Below are 15451 nucleotides of genomic sequence, written 5' to 3' on the forward strand. Positions count from 1 at the left end.
GATTGAACTGAAGATGGGCAGTTAAAGAAGCTGCAGATCAGTGGTGGGATTCAAAAATTTTTACTACTGGTTCTGTGGGCGTGGCTTGGTGGACATGGCAGGGGAAGGTTACTGCAAAATCCCCATTTCCTTCCGATCAGCTGGGACTCGGGAGACAGAGAATAGATGGGGGTGGAGCCAGTCAGAGGTGGTATTTACCGGTTCTCCAAACTACTCAAAATTTCCGCTACTGGTTCTCCAGAACTGGTCAGAACCTGCTGAGTACCACCTGTGCTGCAGATCTGAAACATGTAACATTCAAGTACACATCTAGGCAATCACACAACTAAGAAAAGAACAAGGCTTCTACATGTCACCCATGGGAATGTCATGTGATTTTAGTTTCCTTTAGAAACATACATTTTAAAGAAACCCATTTAAAACTCAACAGCTTTAATTTTCTATCAAATCCCTTAAGAACATTTACAAAAGAATTGTTTAGGCCTATTCTTTTTTGTCATGGGTATTGTTTTCATGCAACTTTCCGCTCTGTGCCTTAGAACTGGATGAGTCCATTCGAGTCATGAGTTTCCACTCTCTGCTCCATGAAGGAATTAAAATAAAAGCATCATCAAGATTACTCATCACCCTTATTCTCCCTCCCTCCCTCCCTCCCTTCTTTCCTTCCTTCCTTCCTTCCTTCCTTCCTTCCTTCCTTTCTTCCTTCCTTCCTTCCTTCTTTCCTTCCTTCCTTCCTTCCTTCCTTCCTTCCCAAAATAAAATTAACACTCAGACTTGGTTTGGAATGTACTATTTTTTTAAAAAAAAGCTTTCTTCAAATCTTTTTGATTTTGATTACTATGCCAATGTCTTGCTGAGGCTCTCTTCTTAATCTTTTAGAGCTAGCTCTGATACATAGATGGCCACAGCCAAAAGAACCATGAAAGAAAATAGCCAGAGGACTGGTGGCAGAGAGCCCAGGTCTAGGTTGGACAGACTAAAATCTCATGACATTGTGAGCTGGAAAGGAAGAGAGTGGTGTTCATGTTTCCAACCAATACCTCAGTAAAGTATCCTCTGCTAGAATTTACATTTTTCCCAGTCCTTCAGGAATGAAACTTGTTGACCTTTTATCCAACTTCTCCAATACATTAATATGTAGCTACAGGGAATATGCCTGTGATTATGCTCAGTCAGTAGATCTAAGAAACTTGGAAAAGATTTCTTGACAACAAAGATGAGAATGTTTACTTTAGAGAATAGTTATTATAGGAAGAAGCCAATTTTCTGAAAGCTCTGTTAGGCTGGAACTTTATAGCCTGCATCTAAATTAGACACGGTAAGAAATAAATGTTCACTGGATAAAGTTAAACCTACCTACAGTTTCTATAGTTCAAACAATAAAATTTTGTTCACTTATTTTTAAATAAAATGTATATCACATTCCTCTTAATGAATCACTGTCTATATAAATAAAATAGAATTAAAAACAACACATTAACTTAAGCAATTCTATTAAAATTCATACAATAATACCGATATCCTTAACAAAACCCAGATACACAAATAAAACAATAAGGGGTTGCTTCTTTAAAACCACACTAGGAATACAGCAAAACGTATGCAAAGGTCATAATACTCCTTGCAAAATGAGAGCTACAATACCATTTTACAGAGAGTTAGCAACCATGCTCAGACAATGTCCTTTAGGATATCTCCTTCAACTAGGGATTAGGATCAATGACTCTGAAATGAATGCTTATATACCAAACAATAACCTACAAACTCCAAAATGAATCCTCCCCGCAATGCATGTGAACAAAACATTTACTGATAAGAGCTTTCCCTTTTTCTGTTGGACATGATGAGATGTGTCAATGTGCAGCAGGAGGTCAAGTTTAATCCTGATTAAGATGAACTTGGTGCAAACACAGGAACAAAAGCTCCATATTATTTACAACCTATCCAGGAGTTTGCTGGCAAAGGGAAATGCAGAAGTATAATTATACTGTAAAAGTGGATTAGTATTCAATTTTGTTGTTGTTGTCGCTACCTTTGAGTCAGTGTTGAGTCCAGTTTATTTATTTGTTTGTTTGTTTGTTTGTTTGTTCGATTTATATGCTGTTGACTCTTTGGTCAAACTTCTGTAATTATTTTGACAAGATTTCATAAGTGGCATCAATTGTCTCCTTCCTAAGGCTGAGACAGAATGACTGGTCAAGGTCAGCCAGCTGGCATAATGCCTAAGGTGGGACTAGAAGCTATTGTCACCTGGTTTCTAGCTTGATGCTATAACCACATCACCAAACTGGCTCATTTTCAAGAAAAGCAAAGGAACAATTTATAAAATGGGGGTGGGGGGTGGGGTGGCTTTAGTTTTATTAGATATAGATTCATGTGAATTATGATCAAATATATCTAAAAGTGAAGGCTAATTTCATTAGAACTTGAATGGACTATAGAAAGCTAATGAAAGGAATAACATTCAAAGTAAGTGCCAAACAAAACCAGGATCTGCTTTACCCAAGAACACGTAGGTATTGACGATATATCCTATGTACTTTAAATTGTTAGGCTTGAGGTTGCCAACCACATGAAGAACAGAAAACAAAACTCTTCCAGGTTCATAAATATGAATCAAAACAAGGAAGAGAAGCCTGAAAGAAATAAAATATGGGCATTTACCAGATCACAAAGAACAAGTTTATTGTTCTATACAGGAGCAAGGACAAGGAATAGAAGCACTAAGCAAGAAAAGGAATCAGGCTCCCTAATTGTCCCTAGGACAATTAACTGGCTTCAAGCAAAGTCAAAGTGCCAAACATAATGGCAAAAATAGAATTACCAGCTGTATCCAGGGTTCTCTGCAGCTTGAGCAGATGTTTGTTTGTTCATCCCCATAATCAGCACTGATTCTGTAATTCTATTCTATTTTCCAGTATGATGCCCTTAGGCATCTGTGGGTAACAATTCCATTGCTGATAAGAAGGAAGGAAGGAAGGAAGGAAGGAAGGAAGGAAGGAAGGAAGGAAGGAAGGAAGGAAGGAAGGAGGGAGGGAGGGAGGGAGGGAGGAAAGGGAGGGAGGGAGGGAAGGAGGGAGGGGGAGAGGGAGGGGGAGGGGAGGGGGAGGGGAGGGGAGGGGGAGGGAGAGGGAGAGAAAGAGAGAAGACCTTTCCAAACATTATAGTAGTCACTTGAAATTATACTTTGAGGGGTCTTTGGAGCTATCTGAGCTTGGTTGTTTTTTTGCAGACATTTCATTACTCACATTAGGTAACATTATCAGTGACTAGCACACTGATACCTAGTTTGGGTAATGAAACATCTGCAAGAAAACAACCAAGCACCAAGGACCCCTCATTTCAACCCTGAGCTACAAATAATTCTGCTTTTTCAGAATCCACCACATGTCCTAATTGACCTCAGCTTTTTTTATTATCAAATTTTTATTAGCAGCCTTTATACATTCTTACCGTATACCGTATTAACATGTAATCGGCATCTCTCACCTCTGAAAAACACTTCAGGATACTTTTAAAAAAAAAATTCAACAACCATCATAATCAAAACCATTATAAAACAACAGCATCAGAGAAGAAAGCTTTATCCATTCTGGCTGGCCCAATAAACTCCCTACTTGGAGTTATCAAAACAATTTTTTTTTAGAAGTTAGAATTAACTGCAGCCTTGACCTGAAAAGGGACATTATGAAGAATGCAAATGTGTGGGGCCAGTTAAAGTGGAAAGTAATCTGAATATTCTGAATAAGTATTTATGGGACGGAATAAAACATGAGATTTCTCCTTGGGTACTTTCTATATGGAGGGTTGCTGTGATTGTTGCTGTAGTTGTTGCTTTTGATATAGATGAAGTATTCAATCATATACAGACTGAGCATAACTGTAAGAAATATACCTAACAGTTTAAATAACATGTATTTAGCCTATGTATAATTGGTTGCTTCAGCAACATAAAAAATACATCCATATAAATGTATAAAATTAGAGGAAATCTTCTTTCTAGTGCAATCCTGTGAATACTCAAATTAAGTCCCACCATGTTCAGTAGAGCTTATTTTTCAGCAAATCTAAATGTTTGGAACTTTAGAAACACTTTTCACTATATCTATACAAATGAAATATTTTATGCAGAAACAGATTTAGTCGTATGTGGATCCTTGTCTGCAGCATTATATAGTACAACTTGGACCAACTTGGAACAAATATGCTCTGGGGTAGATATAAGGGTATTCCTGTAAGGGAAAGGGTCTGTCTATGTGGGACGGGGGAAGTCGAAACAACGTCCCACATAATTTTTGATTGCCCCCTATATTCAGACCTGAGGGAACATCAACTGGGCAGGATCTTTTATACCAGCACCCCTAAGTCTAAAGAGCACTTTTTGCGATATTGTTTGTTAGGTTCCAACTTGCAGTTGGTAAAATGGATTGCTAAATTTGTGGTAAAGTTGATGGGAAGGAGGACAAAGTTGGTGCAGCAAAATGCGGTAGATTGTAAGAATGACCACTTGATCTAACAATGTAATTTTAATAGCAGTTAACACTGATTGGGTAGATGCAAGGGCGACATTATAATATAATTTTAATTATATTTAACTGGTACTTTAAATTATTGTACTTTATCCCGATTTTATTTTAGATCGTATTTTATTCTAATTGTATTTTAATTGTGAGTTATTCCAATCTTACTTAATTTGTTTTACCAAACCTTTGTAATGATTTGTCTTTGTAATTCTGTACTTGATATGGCCCAAAGGGCTAATCAATAAATAAAATTGAATTGAATAGAAGATGAGGGACCATCCACCTGGCCAAGCTACCTATTTCCTAGCATCATATCATCTTATCCAGTCTGATGCTCTCCAGCTTCCAAAATATTGGCTAAGAATTTTGGGAAATGAAATACCACTTCATCTGTAAGATAACTATTAGGGGAAGTTTAGACTATTCTGGTTTGAAGTGAATCTCAAATTTCATTAGAGCTTAGCACAAATGACTTCAAAATTCTATACCCAATTTGTGGGCTCAGAAATGCTTGGGCGGGGGGTTGGACTAGATGACCGACAAGGTCCCTTCCAACTCTGTTAATCTGTAAATCTGTAAATTGGGTAGATTATTTTGCCAACTTCTTCAAACATTCCTTCTTCAAAAAAGGCCCATTGAAAGAATACCCTCATTATGGCTTCTCTAGGGATTTATAAGACATAGATATGCAAATAAATGAGGAAATGGTTATACAATAAAAGTCAGGGCATTCACAAGTACATCTCCTTGGGGCACATCCAAAGTAAATAACTGTACAAAAACATTCCATGCATTAAAATATCTCAGAAATTCTCTTCACTTCTGAAATAATTTCTCAAGCAAATTCTTTTTTAATCTGCCTGACAACAAACACAAGATGTTTCTGCTCTTGTGCTGTTTCAGTTCCTAATATTCTGCCTCTTTCCCAAATGCAAAGATAGGGGTTTTCCCGCTGAGATATGGTCCCTTCTCGAATGATATTTTCTTTCATGAGAAAATATATGCTGTAAAATATTGCTGTTTTGAGAGGACAGAAATAGTTAATCCCCATCCCAGATTTAGCAATTTATCACAGGCTCCCATGAGATGTTTGAAGAGACTGTTGTTATCTTCTGGAATTAACTACATCAGATTTAATATGTTTTCTAGACGATTGGGATTATGCAAATTTTGCCTGGCAGAAACACTTTGCATGTCTGTTCTTATGTGAAATCCACAATATGGCAAATGACAGCTATATAACAGGGCATGTTCACATGAGCTGCTTTGACCTTCCTTCCCCTTCACTACATTTGTAAAAAGCCACACAGGTGAAATGCCAGGAAGAGCTAATGCTGAATTTTTGATTGAGGGCTCTGTATATCAGTATTAACTGCTGCATGTTGGAAGCTTAAGCTGCTTTCTTTTCAACCTGTTCTTTCACAATCCCTACTAGGACTTAATGGTGCCTTTTGCTCTGCCTTGCTGCTGGCCTTGCTGAACTTTTATCTCAAGTAACCCTTCTTTTTTGTTCAGGCCATCGAATTATCAACCTTCAGGGAGAACATGTTATTTCTACCCTCTTTTTTGCTTCATTGTACATCAAGTCCTTTCATCTCGTTTCTCAGTGCTCTTTTTCTTTCCTTTTTTTTTTCTCACACTCCCATCTCTCAATAATCTTTCTTTTCCTTATTCCCCCCTACAAATCCTTCCCCCAATCCTTGTTTTTGTTCTACCTGTAAGATGAGGTAGAAGCACATAGGAAATGAATTGTTGATATATTCGTTATAGAAATCTCCTTCTCTGCTAAAGTCACAGAGTATAAGTCTTCTCCCTTGTTTTTATTCTCACAAGAATAAGGAATGTGAGGCAGGTTATACTGAGAGATGGTGCCATCCCATTTCTTCCACAGTTTTGTGAGGATCAGACCTAGATCTTCTTAGCCTCTTTCCAACACCTAATTCATAACATCACAAATAATTGAGAATGAGGTTAACAAGATTGGATGAAAGACAGAAAGAGAAGTAAGTCTAGAACTAGCTATGGCTGGTTTTCTTTCAGGCTGCATGAAGGACAGTTCTGTTGGCCCATAAGCACATGGTTCCCTAAAATCTTTCAACATGGAAAAATCCTTGTTCAATCCCAGACTTTACTTTCCTTCTTTCAAATGCCTGGTTTACAATTTGGGGTCAACCAGATCTCCAGAGATCCATAAAGATTAGCCAAAGAGACTCACAATTATTTAACCACAGCAGCAAGAAAATTATTCTCCCATAAAATATGTCCTTGAAATGGAGAAAATAGAAGTTGCACTCATATGACATAGAGGGGTTAGGGTTATGTGGGGGTGTCTAAGCAACAATGGTGGGGAAGATGAAAATGTGGTGTTAGAAAGCAAATTTTCTTGAGTGTTCCCTGTAAATTCCAGATGCAACTGTCAGGAAAGAAAGAACCAGTGTGTGGATCCACCACCTCTTTATCACTAGGCAATAAAATATTCTGACAAATGTTTCCCTGTTTCCCAATGAAAATAAATAAATGAAGTCATTTATTAAAAGGATTATTTAATCTCAGCTTTGCTTGCACTTCTGTGATGGGAAAGAAAGGTGACCATTTAAATTAATACAGTAAGGAAATCTACTTTGCCCTTTTCCCCAATTTTTCTTCCCCTAAGAAAGAGCTGTCCATTTTTCTCTTTTTCCCAGGTTTCTGGAAAACTCTTTGCCAGTTTGTCTTGCCTGGATGGTTGAGCTTACTGTATTGTTAGTTTTCTGTTATTGTTCTATTTCATCATCCCAAAGATTCCTGAATATCCACATTTCCAGTTCTAAGAAAAAAATGACCTGGAAGAAAGTCACAAAAGCTCAAACCTGAACATTTGAAATTCTCTTTTTTAGGTTATTTAGTTTACTCTTTGCTTAATACAGGATCTGCTAAACTATTTCAAATAGATGTTACCCAGCCTTTGTTTGAAGATCACCAAAGAAGGAGAACATACTACTCCATGAGGCCACTATTCTATTAGTTAACAGCTTTTACCATCAGGAAATTTTTCGTAATATTTCATCTGAATCTCCTTCCTTTGTTTTTCACTCTTTGTTAGCCGTCTCACTCCTCTATATGGTAGCTATTTAAATATCTAAATAGACCACTATCGTCAGTCCTCCCACTCTTCAGTTCTATCTAAACAAACCCTAGTCCTTTAACTATTCTATATAGGACAAAGTTTTCAGCACTTTCAATAGCCCTCTTCTGAACTCATTTTATCTGTCAATGGAATTAGACACAATTGGACTGAGGTTGATGAGAGTGGAACAATTATTCACTCTAGTCTGCACTCAATGTTCCTTTTAAAAGAGCCCAAAATAGCATTTACCTTTTCTTTCTTTTAAAATGTTAGCCATAACTTGTAGTTCTGTATCATAAAAACTTGGTAATCATCTGCTCAAGCTCTTCCCACCACTTTATTAATAAAAAATATTGGGCACCAGATATCATGTTCCACATGCTAAAACTGTCCAAGCTGAAGTAAAACCATGTAAAAATACAATAATTCAGCCAAATATGTATCCACCTAACAGATGTATTGGCCAACCCATATTTTACCATTATATTTATTAGATTCAAAAGAGTCCGTAATGAAATATATTTCCTCCTATTTAACCGAAACACAAGAAAGTCATAGAGGTTGATGACAATTGGAGAGATTATTTTAAAATAAAGAAAGGATAATAATGTTTCTTCATGGTAACACACAATTAAATAAGGCAAGAGCATCACATTCCACTCATAAGAATTTATCCAAAATTCTATTTCCCCCCACCTTGGGGAAGAAAAGATCAGAAGCAAATTTACCTCTACCAAGTTGAATGGGTACTGACAGAAAAAATGCAGGAGAATTTTTCTTTGAAGTTTACAGTCATCCATCGATCTCTCTGTCAACAATTCCTACCAGTTTCAGTCATCTCGGTTTCTCTAATTCACAGTGACATTTAAATGATCTTTCGCTCCTCTGACCTTTGCAGGAAAGCATAATGAACAAGCCATAATGTAATAGTACTGCTTTCAATGTATTTAGGTTAATCCCCTGAGACAAGCAGTTAACCTCCCTCCTAAAATGGGAACTCAGGAGCCAGGTCTACAGGTTGCTGAGACAATGAGGAGATTGATCGCATCTTCGAGCAATGAAAAAATCTGAAAGGTACAATATACTCCTTTTAAAGAAATACATCCTGAGTGCATTAGACCACTGCAGGATGATGTAATATTGTAAAGTTGTTGCCTAGATGAAATCCTAGCTTGTATTGAATAGCCTGAACATGCTAAAGACAACACTGGATATCATTTTTATTTTGGACATACTGGTCAAAATGTGCCAGAATTAATTGGGCCTGATTGTACTTGTTAGATGGATTGTGACACAGCTGTGGGTGTAGTCTATTCCTTCTCTATCTTAATTAAAACACTGTAGAGAAGCGGAAATTCACCACTGAAGGCCTGAGGTCAATTAAAATTATTTGGTGATAATCCTGGCATATGGAAGATTGCAACTTGGAATATAAAAGGAATAAAAAGTAAAGATAATTAATTAGCCAAAATAAAGGAGAAAATAAATATCTGTGTCTAAGGAAACGGAGAACAGTGAGATAGATCTGAATATAAGGGGTCTGATCTTATATAATGATTGGATTTTTTTTTTTATGAAAGCAAGAAAATTAGGTCATACGTGCACTACTATGTTGCTCCTCCAAGCATATGAGCCACCAATAGTTTCTGGTGGATAAGAAAAGACAGTGTAATCTACCCAGCTCTGACCTATTAGCTTCTTCTGCTATGAGTTGGAAGTGTTTTCTGACTTGTATTAATTCAAACCCCGACCTATTTGCACGGTGCAGTTCATTTCGTTCCTGCCAAATCCCTGCTGTTTGATTGGATGCTGCACAGTGGCAGGAATTTTGCTCTGTGAAACACACATAATTTCACTGCACACACACACAATTTAACTTTATGTATGTATTTGTGTTAAAAACAGATTTCTCTAAAATGGCTTGTGCCAGATTTTTAAGAGAAAAGCAATAAAATGCTTAAAAACCCTATTATCTGAATGGGAGCAATCCACATATGCATTCCCAGGAGAAATGGAGAGAAGCAGCAAATACCTGTGAAAGAAGGAAACTGACAGAAGAAATAAACAAACTAGTGAAAATAAATTAATTAGCACAGTGTGTGGCAAATACCTGCCTAGCATTCAGCAAGCCATTAAAAAAAAATTCAAAAACAAAGCCCTGGCAGAAGATATTTGTTCCGGGCAGGATTCCCCCCACTTTTCTCAGGCCGACATATGCTGTGACACATGGGTGAGAATCTGTGTGAGTGGGTGGACATTTAACATTTCAAATCAACAAAGCTTTATTATTGCCGGAATTCAGAATGCTAGACATGCACTGCAAAAATTCTAGCTGCTTTTTAATCTGACAGTTCTAAAAGGGAGAACTGGGAATAGGTATTCCTTTGCATCCATGGATGTCTAAATTTGGTAACAAGGGACATACATATACACCCACCCACACCCATACATGCACACACACATATGTATGCATGCATGCATGCATGTATGCAATAAAACCCTACCCAGAGAAAATAAAATTATTGAACACTACTTTACTGGAATGGAAAGTTGGGAAGGTATAGCAGCCAGGCATCTAGCCAGTGAGAAGACAGTGGAACCAGTCATTTAGAGTCAATTTTTTGCAAGCTGCTGCCAAGCAGCTCGGTTCAGATAGATTTATCTTAAACTTTAGCATTAAGCCTGTATGGAGCAGCTCAAAGCTACAGTGTTCTTAGTGAATTATACAAGAGTAAAGAGAACTTCTAAATATGGGATATAATATAATTTTAATTGGTCAATATTCATACTTGGGGAAAATGGACATGGAAGAAGTACAGGAAGAGAAAATATAAGTCATTTTTAGAAAAATGTATTTGAAGAGTGATTAATCCCCCAGTAAATTGAATGGCTTCTTGGAACAGATGTGTGTTGGGTTACACGGAGGGAATGTATGAAAATGTATGATGTTTGGTAGAATAATGAAGTGAAAAGGACTGTGGATGAGAACCACCGATATAAGAAAATTCTGCAAAAATGAGGATGAAAGACACAGTGAGAGAAAAAAATTGCAAAACATGTACTGAAAGAGCAGAGAATGGTTGAAATTAAGAGGCAGAGAAATGCCAAGTGATTTTGAAGGAAATAAAAACTGGAAAAGGTAAAGAAGAAATTTCCAGCAGAGTGGTGGAATTAATAGTAAAAATGATGAAATGTTATTGTGAAACTAAAGTGAATATTTTGTATGGGATTAGTAGAGGGATAGAAATGAAATATTGAAGAGTGGGATCGAAAGGAATGCTATAAATATTAGTATGAGAGAAAAGATTAATGAAAATTGTTTTGAGAATATGAAATTAATAAGACTGTAGATACCGATGGTGTATATATGATAGATGATAGATTGATGATAGATAGATAGATAGATAGATAGATAGATAGATAGATAGATAGATAGATAGACAGACAGACAGACTGACTGATTGACTGACTACACTTGAGTCTGACATTTTCTAAAATGTCATTGTTATTTCCGTACACCAAGAGAAAGATAGCAGAAATAAATGCAAAAACTAAGGGGAGATTAGTTTTATGCCAGAGAAACTGTTCAGATGCAAAAGTGTATGAGAGGCAGCCACAAGTAAAATCTGAGAAGTCTAATGCATCTCTACACTCAGATACAGAGATCAATTTTGTGCATGTGTGTGGGTGTGTGATTAGTGGGCCATTAAAAATCATATGAATGTAACCAAGAAAGGATATTGCATATTTGTGGATATAGAAAAATTGTGTAATAATTTGTGTAGGCTTGAATTATGGAATGTTCACACTGAAGACTGGTTTAGCAGCATCTAGAAGAGAACCAAAAAAGTCAATATCAGTCATGGAAGCATAAATGATCTAAGACATGTTTGTCAATGTTGCACATATGTACATGTACAGATGCTGCTATAACCATGAGCTTGATGTTTTTTTTAACCTCTGGGTCTCCTTGTACTCCACTCTTTTATTATCTTCTTTTTTGATCTTTCTCTGAACAGGAATAAAATCTTTTTAGGTCCTATTGATATTAATGGATGTATGGTCATTGAATTAATAAGACTTGAAAAGGCTTAACTTCGGCTAGATTTTGTCTTATATGCCTTTCCCTAACAACAAAGCATTCTCTGTATTGGTTTTTTTTAAAATAAAAAAACAAAATATGCAGATTTTTAATTGAAGTGATCAGGAAGGTATTTATAGCATTAACAAAATCTCATAAGTTTGATACCTCCAAGGCAGATGGGTTTTTCCACAGCACATTGTCAAATGTTTGTTCAGCCAAGAGGAATTTTGTTCCAGCTCTTTTCCTACCTTCTGCTAAAATACTGTATATGTGGTTTTCCAGTCAAATATTTAATACATTGATAATTTAACTATGCAGTTGTCTGAAGTTTCCTCACAATAATTTATTTTGTAACAAAGGTAAGATTATACATTTCTATGAAGATCTGGACAATACATTTAAAAATTACACTGATCTTAAGTGATTTACTGCCTTGATTTCAGTGGAATAGTTCTGAGGTCAAACTAAGCAACAAGCAGAAGTTTGTGCAACCATCTGGATTTCTTTTTTGTTTCATAACAAAATTAAAAATCATTGTGGGAGAGTACAGTTAGTAATGGAACAAGTAAGGTGGGGAGGATTTGCTTTAACAATATCTTCCCCAGTGTTTTCACTTAATGATACCGAGCTCTGATTCTCCTAATATGAGAAATAAGATTAATCAGACAGGCCTGTAAAGGTGCTGGCACTTTGTATTGAACTGGTTACAAATTGGAGGGATGCCAGTAAATTAAAGTTGCAAGGATGACATTCTGAGAACATAGTTCACAGGTTTAGATAATATATTAATTTATGGGTGAAACTGTATTACTGTACTACCAAAGAAGCAGTATGCTGGCAAAATCAGTGAATCAGATCATTGAAGTAAAGGTCAAAAGTATAGGGACAGCTTAGATGACCCTCCTGGGGGAAACTTGGAACCACTGAATGAGATGGACGCAATCGATGATTTTCACAACATGTCTCTCTCTCCCTTCCTCCCTCTCTCTCTCTCTCTCTTCACTTAGCAATCATTTCATTTAATAACCATTTCACTTTCAATTTAAGGAATGGATTGTGGTTGCTAAACAAGGAGAGAGTATAAAGAGCTTAATTTAAAGAAGCATTTTAAACTATGATTAGATGGAATTTTTACTATAATGTATATATGATTTATATACTCTCTCATTTATTCAACCTATATGTTGAAAATATATTGAGTGAGTCAGAATTGGAAGAAGATGAGTGTGGTTTTAAACCAACCTAGCAGTTTGAAAACACATAAAAAATGCAAGTAGAAAAATAGGGACAACCTTTGGTGGGAAGGTAACAGTGTTCCATGCGCCTTTGACATTTAGTCATGCCAGCCACATGACCACGGAGACGTCTTCGGACATTGCTGGCTCTTCGGCTTTGAAACGGAGATGAGTACCGCCCCCTAGAGTTGGGAACAATTAGCCTTTACCTTTACTTGTATGCTGATGACAATATTTGGGTAGCTGAAAATGTAAATGATTTGCAAGCTCTAGCAGTGAAAGTCAAAGAGCACAGTGAAAAAAAATAGGACTAAGATTAAAAATAAAAAAAATCAAATAATGAAACAGGTGCAGCAACCAGCCTTAGAACTGTGAAGATACTGGAGTGGTGGATAGTTGCCAGCCCTCCCAGGGAAATCAAAAAGAAACATAACCAGATATGCCAATTCTACTTTATTTAATGTTACATTAACAGAATCTTGCAAGTCTTGAAGTACAGATTTCCAGCTGTCACCTATAACAGCCTGATCAACTAAGGCAGATCCTTCCTCATTTTTTCTCTCTGATCCTTAAGTAACTGTGGGCTCCTCCCTCTCTTTGTCTGATCATTCTCTAAGCAGCATTTCTTTCCCTCATGCCTCAAAGTCATTCCCACATACCATTTCAACAGTAAAAGAACCAGCAGTCAAGAAAAAAAAATAGTATAGTGTGGCAATTGGTAGGGTGGCAATGAAGGTTTTGAAAAGATATTGAAATACTTACAGACATGCCTATACTTACAAAGATCAGAATGGTGCATGCTATGGTTCCCCCCTGTGACATTCAATGGAAGTGAAACTTGGACTTTGAGGGGTGGGGGGGAAACCAGAATACAAAAAAAATATTGTGTTGGAAAAGACTCCTGAGATTGCCAAGGATAGCCAAGAAAAGATATAAATGGATCATAAAACAAATCCATAGTTCTCACTGAGTTATATTTTAGACATGTTATGCAAAATCTAGCTCTCTTGAAAAGTCAATAGCACTTAAGACTTATATACCACTTCACAGTGCTTTACAGCTGTCTCTAAGTGGTTTACAGAGTCAGCATATTGGTCCCAACAATTTGACTCCTCATTTTACCAACCTCAGAAGAGTGGAAGACTGAGTCAATTCTGAGCTGTTCAGAATCAAACTCCTGGAGTGAGCAGTGAGTTAGCCTGCAATAATACATTCTAGCCACTGCACTTCTATGGCTCTATAATGCTGATAAAAGTGGACGAATTTATTTAGAATCACAAAAGGGCTAGGTTGGTGCAGATCAACTCAAGGAAGATTAATTTATGTCAGTGCCAATGGCACCTAATCAAATCAAATTATTTACATAGTGTTGTAATTAACTAAGAATATTTTAAATCTAATTCTTTTAACATTCACATTAACATAGCCATGAGAGCCACCTCGATGTAGAGCAGGGGTGTCAAACTTGCAGCCCGTAGATGGGATGCATCATGAAATGGCCACGCTCACCCCAGTTTAGCAAAGGCTAGAAAAGTCGTGATATGCCTCATGACAACGGCGAGTTTGACACCCCTGATGTAGTGGGTAAGGCAACAAGCTAAAAAAAAAAAGGAGCCTTTCCCAGGAATAAACCATCTAGCTTACTTTGAATCAGTCACTTTTCCCAGCCTTAGGAAGAAGACACTAGAAAGCTACTTCCAAAAGAAACTGCCAAACAACAGCTGGGACTAGTCCAGAGAAGCACTAGGAATCAAGGCTGACTTGAAGGGGAAAAATTAATAGTATTAATGGCTGTTTGTTGAAAAACCTGAGTGAAATCTAAATTTGATTTATTTTAATGTGGTACCTTTCTGGAAGCACGGAAGCCTTCTGTTCACAGAAAACTCACTCAAAGCAATCTTCAATACCACAGACTTCTTATTAAGACCAAAAGTGAACACAGTAATGCTGTAGTCCCTTGGTCTGTATGCTAGTCTTGTGAGGGCACATCCTGACATAACAAAAACCAGGTTGTCATCCTAGACCAGGGGTCTGCAACCTTAAACACTCAAAGAGCCATTTGGACTTGTTTCCCACAGAAAAAAAAACACCGGGAGCCACAAAACCCTTCCCGTGCCTGACTATTTATTGAGTGGCCAAAAAACTAGCATCTGTAGTTGAATTAAACATTCTGTTTTCTTCTGAAACTTTTCTTTTCTTGGATTTATCCATGGTTGGCTTACCGGGGATTGAAAAACTCAATAAATCACGTGCCGGCGGGTGTCGCACATTGGCGGTTGTGACACATATTTTGAGTGACAGGGAGCCGCAACAGAAGGGTGAAAGAGCCACATGCAGCTCCAGAGCCACAGGTTGCTGACCCCTGACCTAGACCTAGAGCAAAGAGGAAGGCCTGACTGAAAAAAAGAAGCAAAGTGCAACTGTACAATACACAGGGCACAATGCAAGGATTCAAACCCATCTTTCATGCTTTGAAATTCTCTATCTGGGTGATTTTTCTCAT

The sequence above is a fragment of the Pituophis catenifer genome, unplaced genomic scaffold (assembly GCF_029215685.1).
Source record: "Pituophis catenifer annectens isolate HBS135680 unplaced genomic scaffold, rPitCat1.0.hap2 SCAF_1, whole genome shotgun sequence".
Taxonomy (NCBI): Eukaryota; Metazoa; Chordata; class Lepidosauria; order Squamata; family Colubridae; genus Pituophis; species Pituophis catenifer.